Source organism: Leucoraja erinacea, chromosome 1 (genome assembly GCF_028641065.1).
Source record: "Leucoraja erinacea ecotype New England chromosome 1, Leri_hhj_1, whole genome shotgun sequence".
Lineage (NCBI taxonomy): Eukaryota > Metazoa > Chordata > Chondrichthyes > Rajiformes > Rajidae > Leucoraja > Leucoraja erinaceus.
In genome coordinates this window covers 524,912-542,707 of record NC_073377.1, presented here as the reverse complement: position 1 = coordinate 542,707, position 17,796 = coordinate 524,912, and positions in this window count along the sequence as shown.

Below are 17,796 nucleotides of genomic sequence, written 5' to 3'. Positions count from 1 at the left end.
AAATAAGGGCTCAGGAGGTCAAAATGCAGCGAGTCCTGAAGCTCCACTCAGCAGCCGTCACCGCCTTTGCTCGGTGCGTTGGGGATGAAGACCTGACCATACCCCAGCAGGATGCCCTCGCACTGATGTGCAGCACCACGTATGAGCTAAACAACCTACGGCGGGACAACATCAGGCCTGCCCTCAACCCAACATATGCCGGCCTCTGTAAAGCTCCAGCGCCCGAACGACAGGCGCTGCTATTTGGTGCGGATCTGGCCAAAAGGCTCAAGGAGTTGGAAGAGGCGGCAAAACCAGTAGGCCTCATGAGGGCAGGGCCAGGACCGAGCAGGGTGAAGACACCCAGTTGGCAGCACGCCTCGGCAGCCACCAGCAGATACCGAGCTGGTGAAAGCCTGGTGACCGCCTCCCACTACCCCCAGTGCTCTTTTTTAGAGCGGGGCCCAGGGCGGAGCCGTGGGAAGATGCGCCGCCCCACCGCAGCACCAACACGGACAACCTTGGGCCAGACCCACCGGAAACGACCCCACAAGTGAACATGGAGGTAGGTGGGTCTGGTTCCTGTCAACATACACAGACAAAGGGTGTAGTATTAACAGGGGGGACGTTTGAGGTTCTTCAAGCATGTTTGGTGCTCCCTTACTAACAATCAGTTTATACTCAACAGTATTAGTGGATACAAAATTGAGTTCAAACCAGGCGTAGAACCGCCAGTTCAGCACATGCCCCAAAGGGTGTTCCTTCCCTCGGCAGTTGAGAAGGTAGAAGGACAAGCTGAACTTGATTGGCTCGTGGCTAAAGGCATCATAGAAATGACCACACACGAGCCGCAAGAATTTGTATCAAATATTTTTCTCAAAACCAAAAAAGATGGTGGATGTCGCATTACTATTGATCTGACATCACTCAATCAGTCTGTTGAGTATCAACATTTCAAAATGGAGACATTTGTCACTGCCAGACAACTGATCTCCAAGGGATACTACATGGCAAGCATAGATATCAAAGATGCTTACTATTTGGTACCCATTCATAAAGATTACTTTAAATATCTGAAATTTATCTGGAGGGGCCAGCTATGGCAGTACCGAGCTTTGCCCAATGGTTTAACGACAGCTCCCAGACTATTTACGAAAATTCTTAAAGTGGCCATGAAGAAATTGAGAGAACTAAAACATTTAGTAGTGGCCTATCTGGACGATGTTCTCATATTAGGAAGAACACGGGAACAAGCTGTCGCAGGAGTGTTAGCCACTAAACAACTCCTTGAAACTTTGGGTTTTATCCTTCACCCAGATAAATCAATATTGGAGCCTACTACTAACATGGATTACTTAGGCTTCACTATTGACACGATTCACATGACTGTCACTCTGCCCAGAAACAAAACAGTTTCACTCATTGAAGCTTGTAGCCATTTAATTGCTACACCGCAACCTAGAATACGGCATGTAGCCAGAGTTATTGGCTCTATAGTAGCAGCATTTCCGGCTGCCCAACATGGGCCCTTGCATTATCAAAATCTACAAAGAGCAAGGACTCATGCATTACGCCTTCATAGGGGGCATTATGATCGCAAAATGGATTTACCCGCTGAAGCCAAATCAGAACTTCAGTGGTGGGTTGACAATATTTGGCACAGTCACAGTCCTATCGCCGTAACCAATCCTAACATAACCATTGCAACGGATGCCAGTGCTTTAAGCTGGGGAGCTACTAACTCCATAGACAGCACAGGTGGCAGATGGACTAACTCAGAGGCATCGCTACTACAATCACTGGGCATTAACTTTTTGGAAATGCTCGCCGCCTTTTATGGGCTAAAAGCATATGCATCTGGTATGCGGCATGTGCATGTTAGAATTATGATCGACAACACTACGGCAGTATCTTATATCCAGCACATGGGTGGCATTAAATCAGTATCATGCGACAAATTAACTGCTATAATCTGGCAATGGTGTGTCGAGAGACATATTTGGCTATCAGCTGCCTATTTACCAGGCAAGCTAAATTTAGTGGCGGACACCAGGTCACGAAAATTCAACGACAACATCGAATGGATGTTGGACCCAAAATTATTTGCTAAAATTGTCAAGCAATATGGTACGCCAGATATAGATTTGTTTGCGTCTAGGTTAAATCACCAACTACCCATGTATGTGGCTTGGGAACCAGACCCAGAGGCAGCAGCGGTAGATGCCTTCACGCTGGATTGGGGAAATTTCTTTTTCTATGCTTTCCCTCCCTTCTGCCTCATCAGTCGGGTATTCCAGAAAATTCAGGCAGACTCAGCCTCTGGCATTCTGGTCGTGCCCGACTGGCCTACCCAACCATGGTTCCCAATGTTCCACGACATGGTGGTAGAGACACCAATGGTCCTTCAACACCACCCCCAATTATTGACTCACCCGGTAACTGGCATTAGCCATCCATGCCACCAAAAATTGAAACTCCTGGTTTCCAGATTTTGAACAGGCCTTACCGGGGATTGGGGTTATCAGACAGAACAATCACCACCATGTCGGCATCCCTGCGAGTTTCCACCAAGAAACAGTACCTGACCTTCATCAGGAAATGGGAACAGTACTGTCTGGACGCAGGGACATCCTACAAGACGGCTTCGATCTCGGATGTGCTGGAGTTCCTGGCCCACCTGCACCATGATCTCAAGGTGAGCTACAGTGCCATCAATACGGCTCGGAGCGCACTGTCCGCATACCTCATGCCGATAGAACAGCATAGTGTGGGATCCCACCCTCTGGTCATCAGACTCTTTAAGGGGATCTTTAATACCAAACCCCCTACACCTAGATACACTCACATGTGGGATGTGAGTGTAGTTCTGACACACCTTCGAGGTTGGCCTCCGGTGGGATCCCTGAGCCTGGAACAGGCCACTTATAAAACCCTCATGCTCATGGCGCTTGTCTCAGCTCAAAGGGTTCAGTCGCTCCATCAGCTAAATCTGAACTACATGGTGACCACCCCAGATACCATTACTTTCACCATGCCGGGGTTGGTAAAACAAAGTAGACCAGGTACATCAAACTCCCCGTTGATCTCCGGGCTTATCCTCCAGAACCTAGGCTGTGTGTGGTGACCCACCTTCATCATTATCTAGACACAACCCAAACGCTTAGAGGGAGAGAGAAAGCCTTATGGGTTAGCCACAGAAAGCCTTTTGGACGGGTAACCAGCCAAACATTATCCAGATGGTTGAAACAGGTCCTCAGCATGGCAGGGATTAACACAAATGTATTTAAATCCCATTCAACCAGGGCAGCGTCCACCTCAGCGGCGGATAGGATGCAGGTTCCCCTAGACCACATCCTCAGAGCAGCGGGATGGTCAAGGGAATCGACATTCCAACGATTTTACAAGAAACCGCTGATGGAACAGGACGTCTTTGCGGATACCATTTTAAAAACCGCAAAGTTATGATTTAAAGCCCATGGGAGCTATTTTTTGTTATAGTTAATAAACATTTCTTTTATAACTAAACAAACTTGTTGGTCTCTAGCTACCACTTCCTCCCTCAATGATCTTTCGGCAGTGAGTGAATAACTGTTACACGGTTTGAAATCACAGACCTTTGAAGTCTTCACGTAGTCACTCACGTGACTCCGAAGTAAAATAGTAAGATTAAACGAGTACTTACCAGTACGAAGTTTGATCTGTATTTTATGAGGAGTTACGATGAGGGATTACGTGCCCTCCGCTCCCACCCTCATTATATAGATCAAATTCGGACTAATGTCTCGTTGGTCTTTACTATCTTTACTTCAACTAGTGTCTATCTGTGATTCCACACCGCTGCTTGGAAGTATGCCGCGCCTGCGCGCTGGGTGGGTTCTTCACGTAATCCCTCATCGTAACTCCTCATAAAATACAGATCAAACTTCGTACTGGTAAGTACTCGTTTAATCTTACTATTAAATGTAAAAATTGTCCCTAGTGTGTGTTGGATTGTGTTAGTGTGCGGGGATCGCTGGTCGGCACGGACCCGGTGGGCTGAAGGGCCTGTTTCCGCGCTGTATCTCTAAACTAAACTGAACTATACAAAATAATGAGGGGCATTGATAAGGTGGACAATCAGAATCATTTTTCCAGGATAAAAAAATCAAATACTAGGGGGCAAAGCTTTAAGCAGGGCCAGATTTACGTATACGCTAGACCAGCTTAAGCTTAGAGCCTCGAGATCTAGCGGGGGCCTCGGCCCGCTCCACCAAGATGTAAAAAACTTTTGACATATTCGAATTTTCTGAGCTTTGTCCTTTCAACAGTCAAGAGTGTTCGAGTCCGTGTGCGGCAGCAAGTTTAACAATGTCAGAACCAGCTCTGACTGTGCCCGACCTGCCTGCTTCAAGGGGAGAAGAGATAAGGCTCCGTGTGGGGTAAAGGGTGGGTGGGAACGAGCAGCCACCCGCTATGATAGGCGGAATGGTCCTTTCTATAGTTAACCCTGCTCACAGTCTCTGATGGGGCTAGTTTCCCGCCCACCGGGACCTCCCACGCTTTGCCCGCTGACCTTCGCCACTCCACCGCCCTCCAGCAGCCGTCACCTTACCTGCAGCCTGGACTCAGCACCGGGCCTGAAGTTTCCACGCTGCAGACTCCAACTCCCCTGCGTTTGACTGCGCTGGGTCCTAGTGCCAGTCCCCCGAACCCTGGTAACCTGAGTGGCTGTTCCACTGGGTCTTCCCCATTCCCCTCAAACCATGTGGCCCCAGCTCTTCCCCATCCACACTACAGTCCTCATACCCCCGTACCCCCTGACCACCCACCAGCCCCCCACCAGCCATCGCCTCGGCCTCAGTCCACTCACCTGCCTTCCTCCGGCCCCAACCCCCATCCCTGCCGTGTGTTCACCATCCCCCCTGACCTCCCCCCTCCCTGATACCGAACGGTCTGCCCGCAGCAGAGGCCTCACCTTTGTCCCCCTCTGTCCCCACCTCAATGAGTTGGAGTTCTTCTTCCGAGGGAAGTCTTGTGACAATGCTGCCAACATGGCTGGTAGGTACAAGGGTATTCAGCAAAAAATCCTTGAAAAAAACAAATTTGCAAGATTTATTCCATGTGCTGCTCACTCATTAAATGTGGTGGGCCGTTCGGCTGCTGATTGCTGCCTTGATGAAGTGAATTGTTTTGGAATTATCAATGAAATTTATACCTTCTTTTCATCCTCCACAAAGAGATGGGCAGTTCTAAAATCATTTTTGCAACCTCAGTCGAAAGTGCCTAAATATTTGTCAGACACTAGGTGGGAGGCACATGCAAAAGCCACAGAAGCTATTTTGGAAAGTTACAGTGCTATCACTGATGCCCTCAGTCATTTGTACTCTGATGTTAATGTGAAGGGTGATACCAGGCTTCAAGCTAACAATCTTTTGCAGAAAATGGAAGAACTGGAATTTGTGTTTATGCTGCATTTTTGGACCCGTCTGCTCGGTCATTTCCACAAGGTCGACAAAGCCATTCAGAAATGAAAACTGTTATTGAGTACTTGTGCAAGTTTGTACAGTTCACTTCAGGATTTTGTAAGCAAAATTAGAGAGGATTTTGATGAGCTTGAGCCACAAGCAAAGGCCACCTTGCCAGATGTTAACTACCGAACTGTCACAGGGAGACAAAGAGTAAGGAAATGATGGAAGTGCACCTGGTCCTGATGCTTTAGATAAACTCCCTTCAGTTTAGGATAAAATCCTTTATTCCTATACTAGATGCACTTGAAACCAATTTAAAAAGAAGAGGTACTGTGCACAGTGAAGTTACACAACAGTTTTCCTTTCTTGCTAATCTGACCGGATCTAAGCAAGAAATTCAGCAAGGTGTTGAACTGTTGATGGAAGCATACCCAGAAGATGTTGACCTGAAACTTACTGATTAATTTTTGCACTTTCACTCGTACGTGAGGCAAAGCCATAGACATACAGAAGAGCACTCTCTGTCTCATACAGACCGTTATCAAATAATAAACAAGGAAACTATTCAGATGGCCTTCCCTAATGTGGAAGCAATCTTGCGGCTATTTCTTAGCTTAATGGTCACCAACTGCTCGGGAGAGAGGTCTTTTTCAAGACTCAAAAGAATTTAAAATGAATTAAGGTCCACAATGTCTCAAGAGAGGTTGTCTACACTGAGCATTTTGTGCATTGAGAGTAACAAACTTGGACAAACAGATCTTGGTGAACTTCTGGATGATTTTGCTATGAAGAAGGCGAGAAAAAAACATTTTTGCTCCTAGTGTATTTGTTGTTTCTTTATTTCTTAATATTCCACATTCAATTCAAGAGACACTTATTGTCACACTTATTGCACCTATTGGTACAATGAAATTTGTGGTCACCATCCGACGTCGGTACGGGAGAACATTCTCAGCGGCTTGGACTTACGAATCGGCCACTTCCTACCGGAGACCATGGCTCCCGAAGTCCACGCGGAGATTCACGCTGGCGGCCCTCGGCAAAGGGATCCCAAGGCTCCGCGATGTTGAAATCAGGGTGGCCCGAGGCTGGGAGCTCCGCAAACCACAGCTCTGATGTTGAAACAGCAGGCCCAACACTCCAGAGCTTCAAACGATGATCCAGGTAAGGCATCGCCTGCTCCGCTGTGAATCCAATATGTATTTTAAAACCAACTGTTTAATGACAACATACAGTAGGATCTAAAAGTGTCACACTGTCACTGTCGGGTAGTCACGGTCCTCTAGTCATGGGGGTGGGGGATTGGGAGGGGGGGCTCACAAATGAAATAGCTTAGGGCCTCGCTTCATCTAAATCCGACCCTGGCTTTAAGGTTTCAAGGGTTTCAATTTTCAAGGTCAGCTTATTGTCACGTGTACCAATTAAGGTACAGTGAAACTCGAATTACCGTGCAGCCATACTCAAAAAAAAGCAACAAGACACATAACTACATAAAAGTTAACATAAACGTCCACCACAGCGGATTACCCACGTTCTTCAGAGTGATGGAAGGCAATAAAGTTCAAACTTCATCCTCTTTTATTCTCCCGTGGCCGGGGTTGTTGAACCATCCGGTGTCGTGGCAATCGAACCTCCCGCTGCCGGCGGTTGAAGCCCCGGAACTACTGCGGCTTGGAGGTTCCGAAACAAGCTAAAGAACACTAAAAACATGCATTTAACACATACAAACAAACAACAAAGGAACAGGCAGACTGTTGGCGAGGCGGCCATTGATGGCGCCGCTCGGTGAGATGAGCAACGTTTAAAGAAAATGCGCTGGGTACATTTTTTTAACGCAGAGGATGGTGAATGCCTGGAACGCGCTGCTCGGGTTGGTGGTTGAAACAGATACATTATTAGCATTAGAGTCTTTTGGAGGTTTATGAATATGCGGGGAATGCAGTTGTACAGGGTCTTGGTGAGACCACACCTGGAGTATTGCGTACAGTTTTGGTCTCCAAATCTGAGGAAAGGACATTCTTGCCATAGAGGGAGTGCAGAGAAGGTTCACCAGACTGATTCCTGGGATGTCAGGACTGTCTTATGAAGAAAGACTGGATAGACTTGGTTTATACTCTCTAGAATTTAGGAGATTGAGAGGGGATCTTATAGAAACTTACAAAATTCTTAAGGGGTTGGACAGGCTAGATGCAGGAAGATTGTTCCCGATGTTAGGGAAGTCCAGGACAAGGGGTCACAGCTTAAGGATAAGGGGGAAATCCTTTAAAACCGAGATGAGAAGAACTTTTTTTCACACAGAGAGTGGTGAATCTCTGGAACTCTCTGCCACAGAGGGTAGTTGAGGCCTGTTCATTGGCTATATTTAAGAAGGAGTTAGATGTGGCCCATGTGGCTAAGGGGATCAGGGGGTATGGAGAGAAGGCAGGTACGGGATACTGAGTTGGATGATCAGCCATGATCATATTGAATGGCAGTGCAGGCTCGAAGGGCCGAATGGCCTACTCCTGCACCTAATTTCTATGTTTCTATGTTTCCACATTTACAGATATTAGAATGCGCAAAGGATGCACCGAGGCAGATTGGGTGATCGGGACAACATCGGTAGTTTATGGGAATTGTGGTAACAGCAGGGAAGAATCTGTTCTTGATTTAATGTTATCTGTAGCCACATATTTCTGCAATCCTCTCTGCCAATTTAAGGCTGGCACGGTGGCGTAGCGGAAGAGTTGCTGCCCAACAGCGCCAGAGACCCAGGTTCGATCCTGACTACGGGTGCTGTCTAGACAAAGTCTGTACGTTTTCCCCGTGACCTGCATGGGTTTTCTCTGAGATCTTCGGTTTCCTTCCACACTCCAAAGACGTACAGGTTTGTAGGTCAAGTGACTTGCTACACAGTGTAAAATTGTCCCTAGTGTGTGTAGGATAGTGTTAATTTGCGGGGATCGCTGGTCGGCGCGGACTTGGAGGGCCGAAGGACCTATTACCGCGATGTATCTCTAAACTAAACTAAACTAAAGCAAGGAATTAGCCCAGCGAGTACAGTGGACGATCAGGGAAATTGGAAATCAACAGTCAAATAGTCAACAGCCCTTGAAGAGTTACAATCTGTCAGATCCACATGGAATTGATCCAAGAATACTTTAGGAAATGAGGGCTCGAAGTACTCACTCTGCTTGAGGAATTTTGCAGTTCATTAAACATAAGAGGGGAGTGTGATTACTGGAAAATAACTGAAGACCAAGGCCAGTAGCAGGGCCCCGGAAACAGCAGATCAATTACGTTGACCTCAAAGGTGAGAAAGTTATTACGACCACTATGAAACAAGTCACTTGTGCTGTTTAATGAGGCTGCAGGCAACATCTCTGTGCCAACACCACTTTTGGTTTTATTGCTCCGCAGTATCTAACAACTTTGTAGAGGTAGCAACAAGGAACTGCAGGTGCTGGTTGACCAAGGAGAGACACAAAGTGCTGGAGTAACTCAGCAGGTCAGGCAGCATCTCCAGAGAACATGGATGGGGGACGTTATGGGGTTTGGGACTCTTCTCCAATGTTCATGTAGACACATGGAGCTTCAGATGCTGGTTCACAAAAAGGCACAAAGTGCTGGAGTAATTCAGCAGGTCAGGCAGCATCTCTAGAAACATAGAAACATAGAAACATAGAAAATAGGTGCAGGAGTAGGCCATTCGGCCCTTCGAGCCTGCACCGCCATTCAATATGATCATGGCTGATCATCCAACTCGGTATCCTGTACCTGCCTTCTCTCCATACCCGCTGATCCCTTTAGCCACAAGGGCCATATCTAACTCCCTCTTAAATATAGCCAATGAACTGGCCTCAACTACCTTCTGCGGCAGAGAATTCCACAGATTCACCACTCTCTGTGTGAAAAATGTTTTCCTCATCTCGGTCCTAAAAGATTTCCCCTTTATCCTTAAACTGTGACCCCTTGTTCTGGAGAACATGGATAGGTGACGTTTCCGGTCGGGATCCTTCTCCAATGTTCATGTAGACAGAAGGAACTGCAAATGCCGGCTTATATTTTTAAAAAGACACAAAGTGCTGGAGTAACTCAGTGGGCCGGGCAGCATCTCCAGAGAACATCGATAGGTGATGTTTCAGGTTGGAACCCAGAAGCGTTAAGGGCATGTCCCACTTACGTGTACTTGGCACGCAAATTACGCAACCTCGTGGTCGCGTTGAGCCGTGATGGTCCCGCGAAGGTCGGGCGTGATTACACGCGTACGCACAGCCGTCTGGAGCGCGTGATGTCATTTGAAGATGGACACAAAGCTGGAGTAACTCAGCGGGGCCGGCAGCATCTCTGGAGAGAAGCAATGGGTGACGTTTTGTGTCTGGAAAGAAGGGTGTTGACCCGAAACCACACCCATTGCTTCTCTCCAGAGATGTTGCCGGTCCCGCTGAGTTACTCCTGTATTTGTGTCTATCTTCAATTTTCTTGGCCCCGCTCTGGGAGTAGAAGTGGGGGCGGATCCGGACCGCAACGGCCGTGAGCCCCAGGCCGAGCTGGGCAATCGTTTGCCGGCTTCTGCTGCTGTTGGAGGTGAGACGTTGCGTCGCGCCAGGGTCTTGGGCCTGTCCCACTTTGGCCGTCAGTTCCGCGACAGGCCGTTGGCGCGTGAAGATTTCATTCACTACAAAAATTTCGGAGCCCCGCGCGGTCACGCTTAACTACATAACCCTTAACGCTTCTAAGTGGGACCGGCCCCACGTGGCCATACGATGCCCATGCGCCTCAACGCGACCACGAGGTCGCGTAATTTGCATGCCAAGGACACGTAAGTGGGACAGGCCCTTTAGTTTGAAGCTATATGAATTGCCCTTCAGCCCATTGTCCAAGTTTATCATGACCACACATTTATACAAGCCCCACTAAACACATCCATTTATACTAATCATGCCTTTCTTTTCTTTGTTTACGCACAACTTGACGAAACTTACAACAGAGAAGGCCACTCAGCCCCCTCTGTCTCTGCTGGCCATAAAAAAAGCCGCATAGCCTAAATTCCCCAATGTTAGTTCAATTTAGATTATTGTCACGTGTACCGAGGTACAGTGAAAAGCTTTTGTTGAGTGCTATCCAGTCAGCGGAAAAACAAAACATTACTACAATCGAACCATTGTATAGATACAGGATAAGGGGATGAGGTTTAGTGCAAGGTAAAGCCAGCAAAATCTGATCGAGGATAGTCCGAGGGTCACCAAAAAGGTAGGTAGTAGTTCTGCATTGTTCTCTGGTTTAATTTAGTTTGGAGATACGGTGTGTACCAGTCAACATACACTGGGGACAATTTACACTCATACCAAGTATATAAACTCAAGCCAATTATCCTACAAACCTGTACGTCTTTGGAGTGTGGGAGAAAACCGAAGATTTCGGAGAAAACCCACGCAGGTCACGGGGAGAAGGTACAAACTCCGTACAGACAGCACCCGTGGTCAGGATCGATCTCGTGTCTCCGGCGCTGCAAGCGCTGTAAGGCAGCAACTCTACCGCTGCGCCACCATGTTTGTGGTAGGATCCAGGTCTGTTGCTCTATTTATAGTGCTGTTTGAATGCGGCGAATATCTCTGCCCGCAAGTCAAGTCAAGTTTCTTGTCAGAGGGACAGGTACGGTGAGGTACAGGTGTCATGACAATCTTACTTGCAGCAGCAAGGCACATAGACTCACACAAAATATACACGCATTTCACATCAATTCCACAAGGTGATAAGAAAAAGACTGTGCAAAAAGAAGAGAAATCAGTGCAAAAAATGCACATATAGAAAACAAGTTCATTGCTGTGCAATAGGTGGGCCATAGCCATGTGTTGTTGAGATGGGATTAGGGTGATGCAGGGTGAGTAGGTTTCAAGAACCTTATGGTTGTAGGAAAGTCACTGTTATAATGGGCTGGAATGGAACCAATGTCCTTGGGGGAGTGTTTGCTAGTGCTGTCGGGGAGGATTTAAACTAATGTGGCAGGGGGGTGGGTACAAGGGCAGAGGGGCAGGGGGGTGTAAAATGAAGGTAGAAGCAATAGGTAGCAAGGTGAAAAGTAAAAGTGGCAGGCAGACAAAACCAGGGCAAAAATCAAAAAGGGCCACTTTTCAACATAATTGTATAAGGGGTAAGAGCGTTGTAAAAACAAGCCTGAAGGCTTTGTGTCTCAATGCAAGGAGTATTCGTAATAAGGTGGATGAGTTGAACGTGCAGATAGCCATTAATGATTATGATATAGTTGGGATCACGGAGACATGGCTCCAGGGTGACCAAGGCTGGGAGCTGAACATCCAGGGATATTCAATATTCAGGAGGGATAGAGAGAAAGGAAAAGGAGGTGGGGTAGTGTTGCTGGTTAGAGAGGAGATTAACGCAATGGAAAGGAAGGACATTAGTTTGGAGGATGTGGAATCGGTATGGGTAGAGCTGCGAAACAATAAGGGGCAGAAAACGCTGGTGGGTGTTGTGTACATGCTACCTAACAGTAGTAGTGAAGTTGGAGATGGTATCAAACAGGAAATTAGAAATGCTTGCGACAAAGGCAAAGCAGTTATAATGGGTGACTTCAATCTACATATAGATTGGGTGAATCAAATTGGCAGGGGTGCTGAGGAAGGGAAATTTCTTGGAATGTATGTGGGATAGTTATCTAAATCAACATGTAGAGGAACCAACGAGAGCTGGCTAATTTAGACTGGGTATTGAGTAATGAGGAAGGGTTAGTTAGTAGTCTTGTTGTGCGTGGCCCCTTGGGCAAGAGTGACCATAATATGGTTGAGTTCTTCATTAGGATGGAGAGTGACATTGTTAATTCAGAAACAATGGTTTTGAACTTAAAGAAAGGTAACTTTGAGGGTATGAGACGTGAATTGGCCAAGATTGACTGGCAATTAATTCTAAAAGGGTTGACGGTGGATATGCAATGGAAGGCATTTAAAGACTGCATGGATGAACTACAAAAATTGTTCATCCCAGTTTGGCAAAAGAATAAATCAGGGAAGGTAGTGCATCCATGGATAACAAGGGAAATCAGGGATAGTATCAAAGCAAAGGATGATGCGTACAAACTAGCCAGAAAAAGCAGCATACCGGAGGACTGGGAGAAATTCAGAGACCAGCAGAGGAGGACGAAGGGCTTAATTAGGAAAGGAAAAATGGATTATGAAAGAAAACTGGCAGGGAACATAAAAACTGACTGCAAAAGTTTTTATAGATATGTGAAAAGAAAGAGATTAGTTAAAACAAATATAGGTCCCTTGCAGTCAGAAACAGGTGAGTTGATCATGGGGAACCAGGATATGGCGGACCAATTGAATAACTACTTTGGTTCCGTCTTCACTAAGGAAGACATAAATGATCTGCCGGAAATAGCAGGGGCCCGCGGGTCAAAGGAGGTGGAGGAATTGAGTGAAATCCAGGTTAGCCGGGAAGTGGTGTTGGGTAAATTGAATGGATCAAAGGCCGATAAATCACCAGGGCCAGATAGGCTGCATCCCAGAGTACTTAAGGAAGTAGCTCCAGAAATAGTGGATGCATTAGTAATAATCTTTCAAAACTCTTTAGATTCTGGAGTAGTTCCAGAGGATTGGCGGGTAGCAAACGTAACCCCACTTTTTAAGAAGGGAGGGAGAGAGAAAACGGGGAATTACAGACCAGTTAGTCTAACATCGGTAGTGGGGAAACTGCTAGAGTCAGTTATTAAAGATGGGATAGCAGCACATTTGGAAAGTGGTGAAATCATTGGACAAAGTCAGCATGGATTTACGAAAGGTAAATCATATCTGACGAATCTTATAGAATTTTTCGAGGATGTAACTAGTAGCGTGGATAGGGGAGAACCAGTGGATGTGGTGTATCTGGACTTCCAGAAGGCTTTCGACAAGGTCCCACATAAGAGATTAGTATACAAACTTAAAGCAAATGGCATTGGGGGTTCAGTATTGATGTGGATAGAGAACTGGCTGGCAAACAGGAAGCAAAGAGTAGGAGTAAACGGGTCCTTTTCACAATGGCAGGCAGTGACTAGTGGGGTACCGCAAGACTCAGTGCTGGGACCCCAGCTATTTACAATATATATTAATGATCTGGATGAGGGAATTGAAGGCAATATCTCCAAGTTTGCGGATGACACTAAGCTGGGGGCCAGTGTTAGGTGTGAGGAGGATGCTAGGAGACTGCAAGGTGACTTGGATAGGCTGGGTGAGTGGACAAATGTTTGGCAGATGCAGTATAATGTGGATAAATGTGAGGTTATCCATTTTGGTGGCAAAAACGGGAAAGCAGATTATTATCTAAATGGTGGCCGATTGGGAAAGGGGGAGATGCAGCGAGACCTGGTTGTCATGGTACACCAGTCATTGAAGGTAGGCATGCAGGTGCAGCAGGCAGTAAAGAAAGCAAATGGTATGTTAGCTTTCATTGCAAAAGGATTTGAGTATAGGAGCAGAGAGGTTCTACTGCAGTTGTACAGGGTCTTGGTGAGACCACACCTGGAGTATTGCGTGCAGTTTTGGTCTCCAAATCTGAGGAAGGACATTATTGCCATAGAGGGAGTGCAGAAACGGTTCACCAGACTGATTCCTGGGATGTCAGGACTGTCATGAAGAAAGACTGGATAGACTTGGTTTATACTCTCTAGAATTTAGGAGATTGAGAGGGGATCTTATAGAAACTTACAAAATTCTTAAGGGGTTGGACAGGCTAGATGCAGGAAGATTGTTCCCGATGTTGGGAAGTCCAGGACAAGGGGGTCACAGCTTAAGGATAAGGGGGAAATCCTTTAAAACCGAGATGAGGAGAACTTTTTTCACACAGAGAGTGGTGAATCTCTGGAACTCTCTGCCACAGAGGGTAGTTGAGGCCAGTTCATTGGCTATATTTAAGAGGGAGTTAGATGTGGCCCTTGTGGCCAAGGGGATCAGAGGGTATGGAGAGAAGGCAGATACGGGATACTGAGTTGGATGATCAGCCATGATCATATTGAATGGCGGTGCAGGCTCGAATGGCCGAATGGCCTACTCCTGCACCTAATTTCTATGTTTCTATGTTTCTATAACCATATAACTATATAACAATTACAGCACGGAAACAGGCCATCTCCACCCTTCTAGTCCGTGCCGAACACATAGTCTCCCCTAGTCCCATATACCTGCGCTCAGACCATAACCTTCCATACCTTTCTCGTCCATATAACTATCCAATTTATTTTTAAATGATAAAAACGAACCTGCCTCCACCACCTTCACTGGAAGCTCATTCCACACAGCTACCACTCTCTGAGTAAAGAAGTTCCCCCTCATGTTACCCCTAAACTTCTGTCCCTTAATTCTCATGTCATATCCCCTTGTTTGCATCTTCCCTCGTCTCAGTGGGAAAAGCTTATCCAGGTCAACTCTGTCTATCCCTCTCATCATTTTAAAGACCTCTATCAAGTCCCCCCTTAACCTTCTGCGCTCCAAAGAATAAAGCCCTAACTTGTTCAACCTTTCGCTGTAACTTAGTTGCTGAAACCCAGGCAACATTCTAGTAAATCTCCTCTGTACTCTCTCTTATATGTTCTTATAGCGTAGTTAATTATAGAGACACAGTATGGAGACAGGCCCTTTGTCCCACCGAAACCACACTGACCAGCGATCACATGTACACTAGTCCAAGCATAACACCAGGGACAATGTTACAGAAGCCGATAAAACTACAAACCCGTACGTCTTTTGAGTGTGATACTCCTGCAGTGGAGACACTAATGTCAATGCTCACCGTGTTTGCATTTGGCCGCACAAGGCATGGCTTCCGAAGGACAGTCAGTACATTGCTGATCCTCAGTTAGCAAGGGAGTAGCCTCAAGGTCCTTGAGGTTCGGAAGGTGATGTAGTGCTTGTCCAGGTTTGTGTTCACTACAGCTGTAGGGTGACTAGCATGGAATAAACCAGTTTCTTTTGCCTTTGGTCCAGTCTCACAGTGGTTGCCTGTTTTTGCTGGAAATGCCTAATTTTAGTAGATAAGACAATTGCAGATTTTCTGATATGCACCTTCTTGGTCGTATTGGTTAACAAACATATATAACCTGCAGTTTTACTTTTAGTTTTAGAGTTACGCCCTTGCCTCTCCCCTCCTCTCCCCTGTCACATCAGGCAAAACAGTACAGAAGTGTGAAAATGCGCACCTCCAGATTCAGGGACAGTTCCTTCTCAGCTGTTATCAGGCAACTGAATCATCTTTCCACAACCAGGGAGCAGTCTGGAACTATCTCCCTCATTGGCGACCCTCAAACTATCAGTGATCGGACTTTGCTGGCCTTACCTTGCACTAAACGTTATTCCCTTATCGTGTATCTATACACTGTAAATCGCTCAATTGTAATCTTGTAATAGGAAAGAACTGCAGGTGCTAATTCAATAGATAATAGACAATAGACAATATGTGCAGGAGTAGGCCATTCGGCCCTTCGAGCCAGCACTGCCATTCAATGTGATCACGGCAAATCGAAGGTATATGCAAATTGCTGGAGTAACTCAGCGGGACAGGCAGCATCTCTGGAGAGAAGGAATGGGTGATGTTTCGGGTCGAGACCCTTCTTCAGACTGATGTCAGGGGACAGAGATAGAATGTAGTCGGAGACAGTAAGACTGGTGGGAGAACTGGGAAGGGGGAGGGGATGGAGAGAGAGGGAAAGCAAGGGGCTACATGAGGTTAATGTTCTTGCCGCTGGGGTGCAAGCTACCCAAGCAAAATATGAGGTGCTGTTCCTCCAATTTACACTGAACCTCCCTCTGACAAAGGAGGAGGCCCAGGACATGTAGTCTTGTATCGTCCTTCTGCTGACTGGATAGCATGCAACAAAAGCTGTTTCACTGTACATGTGACAATAAACTGTACTGCAATGGGAAACAGGCCCTTCATCCCACCAGCAATCACCCTGTACATCCTCCCCATAACCTTTAACACCAAGAAACTATTTATCTCTGCCTTAAAAATATTAATTGATGGCCTCCACAGCCCTCTGTGGCAAAGAATTCCACAGATTCACCACCCTCTGATGAAATAAATTCCTCCTCATCTGTGTAAAGGAACGTCCTTTAATTCTGAGGCTCTGACCTCTTGTCCTAGACTCTCCCACTAGTGGAAACATCCTCTCCACAACCACTCTATCCAAGCCTTTCACATTGACAAATTACAGAAGATAGCAAAGTGACAGATTGTCTCGGAAGTAACTCAGCGGGACAGGTAGCATCTCGGAAGAAAAGGAATAGATGACATTTTGGGTCGTGACCCTTCTTCAGACTGAGAGGCAGGGGAAATGGAAACAAGAGATATAGAGACGGTGATGTAGAGAGATATAGAACAAATTAATAAAAGATATGCAACAATGTAATGATGATGAAGGAAATAGGCCATTGTTAGCTGTGGGCTCGGTGAAAATGAGTTGCAGACAATGAGACTCAGCAAGATGACTTTGAAGCTGGTTCGACTTGGGTGGGGGAGGGATGGAGAGAGAGGGGGATGCAAGGGTTAATTGAAGTTAGAGAAGTCAATAATCAGTATTCTTTAACTTCAAGTATCCCTTGCTTTCCCTCTCTCTCTCCCCCCCCCCCCCCCCCCCCTTTCTCAGTTCTCCGACCAGTCTTACTGTCTCTGACTACATTTTATCTCGGTTTGCTTTGTTGTTTCCTCGTCCCAACTAATAATGATCTATTCTACATTTTCATTGATCTCTGTACCCCTTGCCATGTATTCACACCTTACACTTCCTTGTCCATGTATTTCCCTCTCCCCTGACGTCAGCCTGAAGAAGGGTCTCGACCAAAAACATCACCCATTCCTTCTCTCCAGAGATGCTGCCTGACCCACTGAGTTACTCCAGCTTTTTGTGTCTTTCAATATTCATCCCACTGGGTTGTAAGCTGCCCAAGCAAAATATGGGATGTTGTTCCTCCAATTTGGCCCCACTCTGACAATAGAGGAGGCCCAGGACAGAAATGTCAGTGTGGGAATGGGAGGGGGAATTAAAGTGTTTGTCTTAGTGGATGACTTTAACTTCCCCAGTATTGGCTGGGACTGATATTCCCCAGTATTGTCTGAAGAAAACCCAAAACATCACTTATTAATTTTCCCCCCAGAGATGCTGCCTGAGCCTTTGGGTTACTCCAGTTTTTTGCGTCTATCTTCATTGACAGGGACTTCTCTAGCTTCAAAGGCTTAGGCGGGGCAGAATTTGCGAGGTGTATCCAAGAGGTGTATTCTTGAAACAGTATGTGGATATTCCAACCAAAGAGGGAACATATGGGACCTTGTGTTGGAAAATAAACAGAATCATAGAAAATAGGTGCAGGAGTAGGCCAATCGGCCCTTCGAACCAGCACACTGC